Raw genomic sequence first — 13,792 nt, 5'->3', positions numbered from 1 at the left:
CCCAAGGTGGGCTGAGGCATTGTTTGCTAAACTGTAAGTGAAGAATTTCTAACGTCTTAACTTCTTGGGTATTAAAATGCAATCTTATCTTTAAGGTGGAATCCTTCCTGCCTTTTAGTGTGTCGTTCATGCCTGGGCTTACTTGCTAAATTAGTTGCCCAGCTTGCAAAATCACTTCATCAGATCTGAAGGAGGAAAGACAGCACATAGGCTGGGCCTTTTAGTATGCTAAAGAGAACCTTACACGCGATTATAAATGGTTAGCATAATAAAACATGTGCTACTCTTCTTTATCTGAACATTAACTGATCTTGCTGAAGATTGATTCTGGAGCTTAATGTTCAACATAGTTTTAGTAGGGGTGTTTCCTAGCATGTAGTTTTACACTGCTCTGATTGCAAATATCCTGCCGTGCCCCCTCCAGAGGCCCTCACCCTACTCTGACTACATCCATGGTCCCTGTCTCAAAATCTTTTGCCTTTGATCTCAATGTAAAGGAGTGCAGAGAGCATTAAGAGTCAGGAAAAAGAACTAATAAAACTTAGCTAAACCTTAACAGCAGACCATTCCGGAATAGTAAGAGATTCAATGTCTAAACTTAGAGAGAGACCAGATCAAAGGAAGAGAGAGCGAGAGGCCAGCCAAGGGCTATTTGAATCCTAGTTTACTAAATCCCCATGGTTTACAACCCTGATATCCACCCTGGCAGGGCCCTTGCTTATTTTTATACTGCTTCTCACTTTAGGTCCCTGTATCTTAAACTGGCTAATAGCCTTTGTTAGGGAAAGAGTGAGTGCTGTTCAGGTGCTAATGCTGAGACCGCAGTATCATTCACTCACACAGAAGGAAGAAACAAACATTCCATGATTGGAATGGTCAAAGGAAAGTGGGGAAATGTAGAATCTAAGCATTAGTAAGATTAGTAAATTAGCATAAGCATAGCCATCTTAGAAACCTAGAAACCATTTTCTGAGAGTGTGACTCAGAGGAAAAAAAAACAAAAACAAAAAAAAACCCTGGGCCTGGGTAAGGCCTTGAAAAACAAGTTAATCATGAGCACCGGGTGGTGGGCAGCTGTGACCCTTGGTCAGCTAACCTTGGTCAGTTAATCTTACATACCAAGCTTATCGTGCAGAACCTCCCTAACCATTGAGGAGTAGTCTTACCCTGCCCTTGCTTAACCCCAGGATATATGTCTTGCAAGAATAATGTATAGTTATAGAAAATTGCTATGAGTTAAGTGCTTTGAAATTGCTATATAAACCCTTGGCTCTGAGTGCTCGGGGTCCTTGTTGAGACCCGCTGCATTGGGCTGACTTGGACCCCAGCTAGCTGGCTGAATAAAGACTTTGCTTGAATTTACATCTCTATGCCTGTGTAGTTTGTTCTCTGGAGAAGCCTCGGAAGCCTGGACCCTAACACTCAATCCTTTTGAAACATTGAGGAAGGTGCTGGGCTGAGAGGTGCAAATCCATTTTGGCTGCTTTGCAAATCCTTGTGCAGTAAAAAATAAAGGGAATCACGTTATAACATTGTTACAAGGTCAAAGCATCATCTGTACATGAATTTAGGAGTTTGTGTGTTTGTGTAGAGGGGGAGGATTAAAGAATTAAAATTCCATGCAGAATCTCAAATTCTGAAAAAAAAAAGAAAGAATCAAGGATGACTTCTAGCTTTCTTTATAAGAACCTGGGTGAATAATGAAGTAATTAACTAATATGGGGAGAAATTGGGGATGAAAAATCGGTAATTATGTCCCCTTATGTTTAATGACCTTTTCTAAATAGTACTAGGATGGAATCTAGCTCTCTAGTCTTCAAAGATCTCACCTACCATGATTGGGAAAGATGATTTGGTGGAAGTCTCCACCCAAATGAAGATTAAATTTGTAGACAATTGGAAAGATGGATAATAATTAGCATAAGTTTGAGAAATATATAATTCCAGGCCTACTATAAAAGCATAAGTGCATATTATCCCACTGCATATTTTCTCAGCAGATTCTATTTTAGCATATTGTCTTAGCTCAACTTCTTTGGCAAACAGAGCCTGAGGCGAGAATTTATGTGTTAACTTTACTGCAGGGTACAATTCCAGGGAAGCAGGGATGAGGGCAAAAGGGTGGGGAGATAAGGAAGGAGGGGGAGCAGATGGGAAGAGGTGCATCACTAAGACGGCAATAGCTTTGTGGCAAGTGCCATCGACTAATCTTGAGTGACATCTGAAATCACTGCAGCTCACAATAACACACTGAAGGGGAAGAAGATAGAAGATTTATCTGCCAGACTCCTTCTTCCTGTCATTTTCTCCTTTGGTTCAAATCTCCCTCAAATATCATTTGTGTTTCAACAGCCAGGCTTTCTACATCGAAGACAGTGTATTGGATTTGGGAAAAGCTGAGTAATGGTACAGTAATTTTTGAGCATGAATGACCTGTCCTGCTGTGGATAAAATTGTAATACTTCCAAAATGTCTCTGCCTGGCTTTAGTACATCTGCATATCGACACATGCTCAAGGGTGGAGAGAAATATGGCTTTAGGGCATTTGCATCATTCCTCAGGGGTGAAGAGAAGTTCATTTCCATATCAATGAGTAATTACCTAGGCAACTGAGGGCATGTCTGAACCTGAGAGGTTAAGGGGAGGGGGCTGGTTTGCTTTCAGGCTTGCTTCTTCTGGAGCAGAGGAGAGAGATGGCCCGGGACTGCAGTTTGTAGGTGAGGGGGAGGGCGGGTTTTGCTTCTGCTGGAGCAGGAAAGAGAGAAGGGCCCAGAATGCAGTTTATAAGCAATAAACGGATTTTAAACTTTACTTCTCCCTTTGACTGATTTCAGTTTTTAGAGGTGTTTAGCCCCAGATTTCCTCTCCCCAGACTTACACCTGCTTACGGCCATTAAATTATAACCTATTGAAGATATGGCTCCTCTTTCTTACTTTTTACTTCAAAATAAATCCTTAAACCCCAGTAATTTACAATTTGTAGATTTTAATATAAATGACAGTATAGCAATAGCAACAGCTATGATACATGTCTCTGTTAATATTTTATTGGAAGTATCAATAAATTGCCCAGTTTCTTTGAGGATGTGGGAAATGCCACCATTATACAAATGCCTGTCTGACTGAATGTGCTTCATTTCAACCTTAGGGAAAGTACTACTAATCACCAGTAGTATTTAAATATTCTCTCTGAAAAATTGTAGTATAATTGAATGTGTACATACACTTTTCTGGGCACCAGTAAAACTCAGTCCCCAAAACGGATAAAGCAAAGCAGGGATTACAAAATAGTCCAGATTGCTAAATCCTGTTATTTTGCATTCTTTGAAACTAGAGAGAACTTGAAATGGAAGGGATCTGAGCATTTACCTATTTCAACTCTTTAATTCTGCAGAATTTGAAACTGAAATTGTTTTATCTAATTTGGGTGAGAACCTTGTTTTTTTTAAACATTTCACTTCTACCCTCACAATAACTCTCTGATATGTGGTGATAAGCATCCTTACTTATCTTGGAGGGTGGAGTCAGATTGTTAGAGGCACATAGCTAGTAAGTAGAAGAATCATGATCCTAAACAAATTCTTCTAAACCCTAAGTCCAATACTTTCTCATCACACCATCCTCATATGTTTCTGGGGAAATTTTCTTCAACAAGTATTAATTAATTGTCATCTTACATAATAGTGTATCTTTGATAGAATCTTAGACCTCTCTGATAAGATGTGTGCCTATTATCAATTTATTAAAACTAATAAGTATATTAATTTTAGGTGTACATCATAATGATCTGATACTTCTGTATATTGGAAAATGGTCACCACAGGAAGTCCAATTAACATCCATCACCATATATATCATTACAAAATTTTTTTTCTTGTGCAGAGAACTTTCAAGATCCATTCTCCTAGCTACTTTCAAATATATAATACAGTGTTATTAACTATAATCACCATGCTATACATTATGGTCCCATGACCTTTTCATTTTACAACTAGAAATTTATACCTTTTGACCCCCTTCATTCATTTTGCCCACCCCTCACCCCTGCCTTAGGCAACCACCAACCTGTTCTCTGTATCCATGAGCTCAAGTTTTTTGTTTTTGTTTTTTTAGATCCCATATATAAGTGAGATCTTAAGGTATTTGCCTTTTTCTGTTTGACTTATTTCACTTAGCATAATGTCTTTAAGGTCGATCCATGTTGTTGAAAATAGCAAGATTTCTTTCTTTTTTATGACTGAATAATATTCACACACACATGTATGTATATCACATTTTCTTTATCCATTCATCCATTTGTGGACATTAAGGTTGTTTCCATGTCTTGGCTATTGTAAATAATGCTGCAATAAACATGGGGGTGCACATATCTTTTCCAGTGAGTGCTTTCGCTTTCTTTGGATAAATACCCAGAAGTCAAATTCCTGGATAATATGGTAGCTTTATTTTTAATTTTTTGAGGAAATTCCATATTGTTGTCCATAATAGCCACACCAATTTATATTCCCACCAACAGTGCACAAGTGTTCCCTTTTCTCCACATCTTTGCTAACACTTGTTATTTCTTATCTTTTTGATAATAGTCACTAACAGATATGAGGTGATATCTCATAGTGGTTTTGATTTGCATTTCCCTGGTTAAGAGTGATGTTGAGAATCTTCATATACCTGTTGATCTTCTCTGAAATAGTAATAAGTGCCTCCTATCTGTTGGACAAACAGGGGTAATGCACAACAGGACATTCTTTTGTTCACCTTTTCTGAAGTTTCAGATTAGTGGGTAAAATAGATTCAGGTTAATGGGTAAAAACAGTAGTGAAGTACATGAGTTACAGTAAAGTTATTTACTAATAAAGGATATTAAATCTTATCAAATGTCTTTAGAATTACATCAAAATTTTTCATTTTAACCTATTATGTGATGTTGATAGGTTTTTAATAATAAACTATCTCTCCCTCCAGTATAAATGCGTCCTTTTCAGTATTGCTATTGTGTAATATATGATTTGATTTGATTTGGTAGTACTTATTTAAGGTTTAATATTCATAAGTGAGTTTACTGTCCTGGAGGAAGTTTTGTGTAGGGGAAGCAGATAGAGAAAAAACTATAAAAGGCATAGAGTATAAAATTTATACTAAATTTTAGCATGGGAACTAAAACATTTGAGTGGTTTAGCAAGCTGTGGCATTGTGTTGTGCTTGTATGTTTGTGTGTGATAGCGATGGGGCGTGAACTGTTGCAAGATGTTATTCTAGGAAGATAATCAGGGACCAGATCACAAACTTACATGTCATGTTAAGGAGGTTTTAAGGATTTTATCAAATAAGTAATATAATAATAAAGCTTATATAATAAAGAAGTATATAAGAGAAGTACATAAATTTTATGTCTTAGGAAAAGCACTTTAGCAAAATTTAGGGGACAAATCATAAAGGTCCAAGTTACTCAATATTTCAAGAGTCCAGATTGTAAAATATGAATGCTTGAACTATATTTGGTAATGGAGGTAAGGGGATGGAAAAAGACATTAAGGAGACTCAACCAAACATGGGCATCGCTGAGGATGGCAGACAGGTGGCAATGGGAGGGAGTGTAATAATCAGGGAAGCCAGAAGGTTTCCATCTTCATGCTGCTATCCACCGAGATAACCAATACAGACGAATAGGAGTGTTCTTAATAGGGGAAGGAGACAATGGGCTTGCGCCTGAGATGCCTGTGTAATATCATGTAGAGCTGTCCAGGGGGTATCACAGGCTTGCATTTCACTAAGGGACACAAACTTCGGTCATAAAGGTGTTAGTTGAACTGCAGGTGGTGAAAGTTAATTCCAACACAATCTATATTTTGAGAAGAGAAGCAAAAGTAGAAAAGTGAGGAACTATATATATATATATATATATATATATATATATATATATATATATATATATATATATATATATATATAGGGTAAAGCAGAAGAATTAGAGAAATAAGACTATAGAGAAGGATAAACAAGAGAAATTAGTGTCCTGAAAGTCAAATGGGTAACAGAGCTTTAAGAAGAAAGTGATCGGTAATCTCGCAGACATAAGAACTTGTAAGTGTAAAGGAAATGAACATCTTACTTGAATTGGGGAAATGACATTCAATTACAAATTTAATTTGTATTGGTAAAATTTGTTAATTTCATTCATTTACCAATGATTAATCAATAGAAAAATCATTAACAGGGCTTAAATTCGAAGCTGTTACGGTGGTTTGAAGAAATGTAGCTTAATAACCTTTAATAACAAAATGCCTGGTTTACTGAGTTCTTTTTTTGATCCTGAAAATTGGTTGTATTATAAAGACTGCCCTCTGCTGGGTCACAGCTGTAACATCATATGCTGGCTTTCTAAAAAACCAAAAGCTGCCTCCACTGGCTGTGAGCAAATGAGTGGGAATGTGGTAGATTTAAGACTAAAAGAAAGTTGAGGGTGAAGTTCTTCAGTGACTTCGAAGGGACATATGAAAGTCACTCTCATTAGGGAAAGAAATCACTTCCTTCCTGGTGATTCTTCCCGATAAGTACTTAAAGTCAAATGCTATTTCCCTGCCATTCAAAAGTTGATTTCTTTAAGCTGCCCCAGATACAAAAAGTGTGTGTGTTCCGAATGAAGTCAAATGTCTTGAGAAATGGGACCCTTTCTCTTATTCGTACAAAGGTTTCCTAAGGGCTTCCAGTCACTTTGGTTTTTTACTTCCAGTCTCTGGGACCTAGAAACACAAGAGTTATCGGTGCACTATGTTCAAATTTAGACACCTCAAGAAAGAGCGTAAAAGCAGAAGACTGAGAACTTGCTATGATTTTCTTTGACATCACAGACCTTTTATTTGTAAAGCTGCAACATCTTTCAGTTTTAAAGAATCCAACCAAGATTGTTTCCAGTATTGCAGTAAAGGCCTACTGCAAAGCTGGGCCCTTTCAAGTGGTCAGTGATGCCTTATTATCTTCAAAAACTTATCAGTATAACCTCAGTTATATTTTGTTAAAAGTTGAATGTCTTTTAAAAATTAAGATAATAGTTGGGGGTAGTACAAGTCAGTCATTACAGATGGTTAGTGAATGAAATGGAAAAGCTTCCTTGCTATCCTCTAAAATATAGCCAAATCTATTTAGAAATATCAGGGGTAAACATTTTCAAGTTTTGTGAATTCTCCCAGGAAGTTTCCATGCCACTGCAAGAACATTTGGAATAAGAACTTTAATTTGAAGCCCACAGGCAGCTGAGTCAGAAATTGAAGCTTAAATTTTACTAAAATCCTATCCCAACCCAATCTCAACTTCAATGAGAAAACCTCACCCTAAAGCTAAAACTCACCCATTATTTCAGTGAAATGTCAAAATCCAAGATAATTCCAGTTTTCAGGAGACAGGTGGCAATGGGAGGGAGTGTAATAGTCAGGGAAGCCAGAAGGTTTCCACCTTCTCTTCTTTGACTCACTTTTTCCCCTTTTCTGGAATGAAATTTGAAAATACATTAAAGGAAAAGAAGCCATAATCAACTCTACAGACAAACGATTTGTTCCAAAAGTACTAAATGTAAACACAATTAATTTTTACACAAGTAGAATTTACTATTCAGTCAACAAATACTTATTGCCTCTTAAAAGGTCAGGCCTTGTTCTAGGTGCTGGGAATAGAGCAGTGAACAAAAGGAAGAATGTCTTGGTCCTTATGTAGTTTATATCTTACTGGATAGCTGGGCAATTAATACATAAATAGACTTATTCTGTCAGATAATGATAAGTGCTATGAGAAAGAAAAAGCACATTAAAGGGATAGAGAGTTAAAAGGAATGCTATTTTAAATAATGCAGAGAGGAGGTTCTCATTGAAGAGGTGATACTTTAGCACAGAGATGTATGAAGTAAGGGTTTCAACAAGGCAGACATCTGGTGGAAGAGCATTCAAGACAAGACTGTGGCCAAGGCTCTGGCCTGTGGGATTATTCTCGACAGATCAGAGGAGGTCACTGCAGCTGGAGCAGGGGGCAATGGGGAAGAAGACCTAGGAGATAAGGTTAGCAATATGGTCAGGTGTGGCTCTGGAGACAATAGTGCGGACTTCGGAGTTGGTTCTGAATATAGTGGAAAGCCATTAGACTATTATGCAGAACGACATGATCTGACTTGCCTCCTGTAGGTGGCAATGGTGGAGGCAGGGTTCCCAGTTAGGAGGCTATTGCAAGAGATCAGGAGGAGAAATGAAGTTGGGATGCAGAATCACAAAGAGCTTTGTGGCACCTGTGAGAAGATTATTACAAATTCAAGTGCATATGTTGGATGGCAGTTCAGACTGTGCCAGAGAGGCGGTGGTTGAAGATGTAATGATGAGAATCGTCAGCATGGTGATCCTCCCTAGGGAGTGAATACAGAAGCAGAAAAAGAGAGGTCTGGCGTCTGAGATCACTTCAGCTTTTATTTTGTTTTACTTTTAAAATTGAGGTATAATTGACATATATTAGTTTCAGGTGTATAGTAGAATGATTCAATATTTGTATACATTGAGAAATGATCACCACAACAAGTCTAGTTAGTATTTACCACCATAGATAGTTACACGCTTTTTTCTTATTGAGTAATTTGAAGATCTACTCACTTAGCAACTTTCAAAGTGCAATACATTATTATTAACTATAGTCGGAAGTCACTCCAAATTTTAGAGTGTGGAAAGAGTAGGATTCTACAGCAAAGCAATCTGAGGAGGAGGAGCCAGGAAGAGATTATCAAGTGCTGAGTAAGGAAAAGATCAGTAAGTCAAGGAGAACTGAACATCTGCTTTGGCATCGAAGTGATTGCCAACCTTAACATGGATGATTTTAGAGGAGAAGAGGAGAGTAAGCAAAAGGAATTGGGATCCAGAGCATGGGTGCGATGGTTGGCCTTGGACAGAGCAAGGACAATTTTTCCATTTGAGCAAAAAAGGAGGAATATTATGCACACATCTAGCGGACACCATTTTTCCAGTATAATAACAGAGAAGGTCATTATAAAGAAAAGATGTTTCATTTTTTTGGTTTCATCTAGCAATATTTCATATGAATTTCCCATCTTTGCTCATGATTACTTTTTTTATTGGCTTGATCCCATTTTCAAGATCAAAGGTCTATGCCAATATTATATTAAAGAAATAAGATGAAGAATATGTGATAGAGAACATATGTGGCCCACAAAGCCTAAAATATTTACTAAATATTACTAAAATTTATTTACTATATTGACTTTTACAGAAAATATTTGTCGACTTCCACTTGTAGATGTAGCATAGTATCTTTAATCAGTTCCTTCTTGAGGTAGCTTTAAGCAGGCAGGTTGTTTTCAACTTTATTTATTTTTACTATCCACAGAATATTGCAGTCATACCATTTTGTTCAGACATTTTTACATGCATAAGTAAATATATCTGCCGAACAATTTCCCAGGAATGAAGGGGCTCATCAAAGGATATCTGCCTTTAAAAAAATTATCAAATTATTCTCCTTGAATTTTCATTTATAAGAATGAATGTTTCTTATAAGAATGAATGTTTTCTTCATTGACCCTGGGTGCTATGAAAGCTTTAAATCCTCATCAATTTGATGCATAAAGCATCAAAACTTTTCACTCTCTATATCTGCAATGAAGTGTAAAGCTGAGCCTCTTTATGTATTTTATTGCTGATTGTATTTACATTTTTTTTTGTCTGAGAAAGACTTGTGCCCATCCCTTTATTGGATTTTCCTGTTTACCCTGCTTTGCAAAAGCCTTGGCATATTGCAGAAATTATCATTTTAATGGCCATACAATTTTATGAGGTATCCTTTGGCTTTTTTCATATCAATTTTATTACTGAATTATGTGATTAATGTTTGTGTTGTAAATTTACCATTTAGTTCCTTTATCTTTTTGAGTTTTGTTACACAATTAAAGGGTTTTTTCGTATCAATATTATTAAACATTCTCCTATGTTTTCTTTTAATAAGTTTATGGTTTGAACTTTGGTTTAATTATTTTAACCATCTGGAATTTGTTTATTGTTATAATGGACTGATTTATTCACTCCTAATTTATAAAATGTGAGTAACAAACAATTATACAGAACTTTGTTTTTATGTGATGAATATTTTCTTGGTATTATGGTAGAAAACAAGTTTTTAAGTATTAATACAGTTTATATCAGTGAGCTAAAATTAAGCACACAAAAACTTTCAGTATTCGACTATAAAGTCTGTCTACCACGGAATGCTTGCGAATACTGCCAAATTCCTACAATGTATGTGCCTGCATTTTAATGAGTAATTCCAGTAATATTAGGAAAAGATTCTATTATAGATGCATCAACAATGTTGTCTTGAGTTGGTCATGGTTTTCTATTGTTACCATTCTCATCCCTTAATGATCAACTACTTATAAGGTTGCTTCATTTTTTTTTAACTGTATTCTTTTGTAGCCTATTTGAGTAATATTACAGTATATGTTATTGTATTTTGCATTTTTTGGATGATAATTTTCTAATATCTAAAATTAAAAACATAAATGTCTTACAGTTCAAATATTTCCAAAGTAGATACATAAATAATATATACAATATTTGTTTGGACTATGATTATTGTTATTGGTGATTTATTTCTTTACTCTGGTGAGTAGAATTAATATGGTGAATTGAATACAGGTTTTTACTGCTCTTCCATCCCAAAACTCCACTAATATTTGGTGAAAATTTGCAATAACGTGGATGGAGCTAGAGGGTATTACGCTCAGTAAAATAAGTCAGGCAGAGAAAGACAAGTATCAAATGATTTCACTCATCTGTGGAGTATAAGAACAAAGAAAAAAACTGAAGGAAAAAACAGCAGCAGACTCACAGATCCCAAGAATGGACTAACGGTTACCAAAGGGAAAGGGACTGGGAAGGATGGGTGGGAAGGGAGGGATAAGGGGGAAAAGGGGCATTATGATTAGCACACATAATGCAGAGCTCAGGGGCCATGGGGAAGGCAGTATAGCACAGAGAAGACAAGTAGTGATCCTATAGCATCTTACTATGCTGATGGACAGTGACTGTAATGGGGTATGTGGTGGGGACTTGTTAATGGGGGGAGTCTAGTAACCATAATGTTGTTCATTTAATTGTATATTAATGATACCAAAAAAAAGATAAAAAGTAAAGAACATAAAAACTTTGAAATCTGAAGACTCATTGGATAAGAGGTAACAATTTAGCAGAACCAAAATAGTTGAATACTAATAGTGGGAAAGCTCAGAAGGGGCTAATTCATGAAGTAGAACCCAAGGAAGTCTCAGGAAATGCTATTACTAAGTACTTCTGAAGTTGTAGAGAAGAATGAAGACATGAGAAGAGATTGAAAGTCAACCATTTAGAATACTCCCTCTCCCATGCTAAGCATTCAGATGGCTGCATTTTCCTTTTCCTAATAGAAGACTAAAGGTTTATTCTTTGGACTGGTTAAATCAAGAGGCATTTGGGCTTCAGGAAAACACATCTATTTGCCTTCCTCTTGTCTGCAGAATTTTGGAGTGTGGTTTATACTCTGCAATCAGGAGTTTGAAAGATTTCTTTCTGGATAAACTGAGCAGCAAAAAAGTACATATCTATATAAGCAGGTAATAGTCTTCTAATTATCCAGCTGGATTTGTGCATAATCACCCTGATATGATGCTCTTCTGTCAAGCAGTCATGTTTATACACACCATGCTGCTGATCTGTCTTTTAGTGTCCCATTCTTACACATGAATAAGCAACCAGAGTCACCAGGAATTGGGTTAAATCTTTTAAAACCATTTGAGATCAAAACAAAAAGGAAAAGGAGCTCAAAGGAAATAGAAACAACGAAGGAACAGAAGAAAATTTAAAAACTGTTTTTGTTACTATCCATTGAGAGTGAGAGAAGATAGAGTGAAACAAGAACAGGCTACTAAATGTTTGTCAACAGATGAATGGATGATGAAAATATATAATATACATACACACAGTGGAATATTATTCAGCCTTAAGAAAGAAGGAAATTCTGACAATGTGTACAAACTTCAGGGATGTTACACATAGAAAGACAAATATTGCATGATCTCACTTCTACGTGGAATCCAAAATAGTCAAACGTGTAGAAGCAGAGAGTAGATAGAAAAGGCTGAAGGGAGAGGAAATGGGAAAATGTTGGTCAAGGGGTACAAACTTTCAGTTATATAAGATGAATACAGTTAACGATACTATATTGTATATTTGAAATTTGCTAAGATGGAAGATAAGTGTTCTCATCATATACACACACAAGATGGTAATTATGTGAAGTGATGAATATGTTAATTAGCTTGATTGCTGTAATTATTTCACATTATAGATGTGTATCAAAACATCCAGGTACACACCTTAAATACATACAGTTTTTATTTCTCAGTTTTATCTTAATAAAGATGGGAAAAACAGAGCAGGATTCTAAAAAGAGTGAGAGAAAAAAAGATTTTAGAAATTAAAACATGATAGTAGGCATTCAAAAAAATCAACAGGAGCTTTAGAACATAAAGTTGAAGAAATCTCTGCAAGTAGAGCAACATTGAGAATAAAGGCAATGTAAATAAGAAAAAAAGTAAAAAAAAAATAGGAACAATCAAGAGGTCCAATGTCTGAATAAATGCAAAAAGAAAGAACAGAGAAAATAAGGGAAAGGAAAGTTTCAAATATCTGTAGAAACTTCCCAGAATTAAAGTGTTGAGCTCAAGATTAAGAACCCCCACAAAATGGTTGCTCAGTGGTTGAAAAAAATCCTACACCAATTGCATCATCATGAAATTGGAAAAACTATCAATATCTGCTTTCTAAAGTACAACTTTTTCTAAGTAAAACTTCTAATATTTTTAAATGAAAATAGAGTATCATACAACATCTGGGTAAGATCAATACATTTGAATATATCAAAAATTGTAGTTATTGTTATCAAAGGCCATCACTTAAACACTAAAAATGGTAAGCCACAACAGGGAGAAACAATCTATAAAACATATAATTTACAAAGAATTATCATCTAGAATATATATAGAACTAAGAAATTAGAATATATAGGACTATAGAATTAAGGAAAAGGAACTCCTGCATTCACATTGCTACCATAAATAGCATAGACAATGAGAACAAGTAAGGACATGCACTAAAGAGAAATGGCTAAGGAACATGAAATTGTTTGCAACCTTACTAATACTTAAAGGAATAAAAGTTTAAATGGTATCGCCTATCATATTTACAAATTTAAAAAGTGCAATGAAGCTGAATATTTTAAGGGTATGGAGAAACTGGAAATCCTTTTTTCTGCTCTTGGGAGTGTAAACTGGTTCTGCTAGTTTGCAAATTAATTAGGCAATTTCCAGTAAAGATGAAAATGAAAATTACCTTTGGCTCAGCAATTTTAGTTTCAGAGAATGCTGGTGCATGTTAATAATGACATGTGTAAAAATATTTACTGTAACACTGTTTGTAATGGTGAAAAATTGGAGGCAATCTAAATGGCCACACAAAGGAGAATGAATATACAGCTCGGGGAATGCAACTCAATGTTTATATAAAAGTGAAAATGAAATGTGAAATGCTCAATAGGGTCAGAATGAATAAATCTTCAAAACATAATATGGAAATAAAAAAAGACAATTTATTGATGGTAAAGGAATCACGTATGGAAACAATGTTCTGATGTTCATGAGCATGATAAAGGCAGGTGAATAGGGAAGCTTACAGGGAGTTTCAACTCTATAATATTTTGTTTTTTATACTGGCAGGTG

This window comes from Manis javanica, chromosome 16 (assembly GCF_040802235.1).
Source record: "Manis javanica isolate MJ-LG chromosome 16, MJ_LKY, whole genome shotgun sequence".
NCBI classification, from domain to species: Eukaryota; Metazoa; Chordata; class Mammalia; order Pholidota; family Manidae; genus Manis; species Manis javanica.
Note: the sequence above shows the minus strand (reverse complement) of the source record.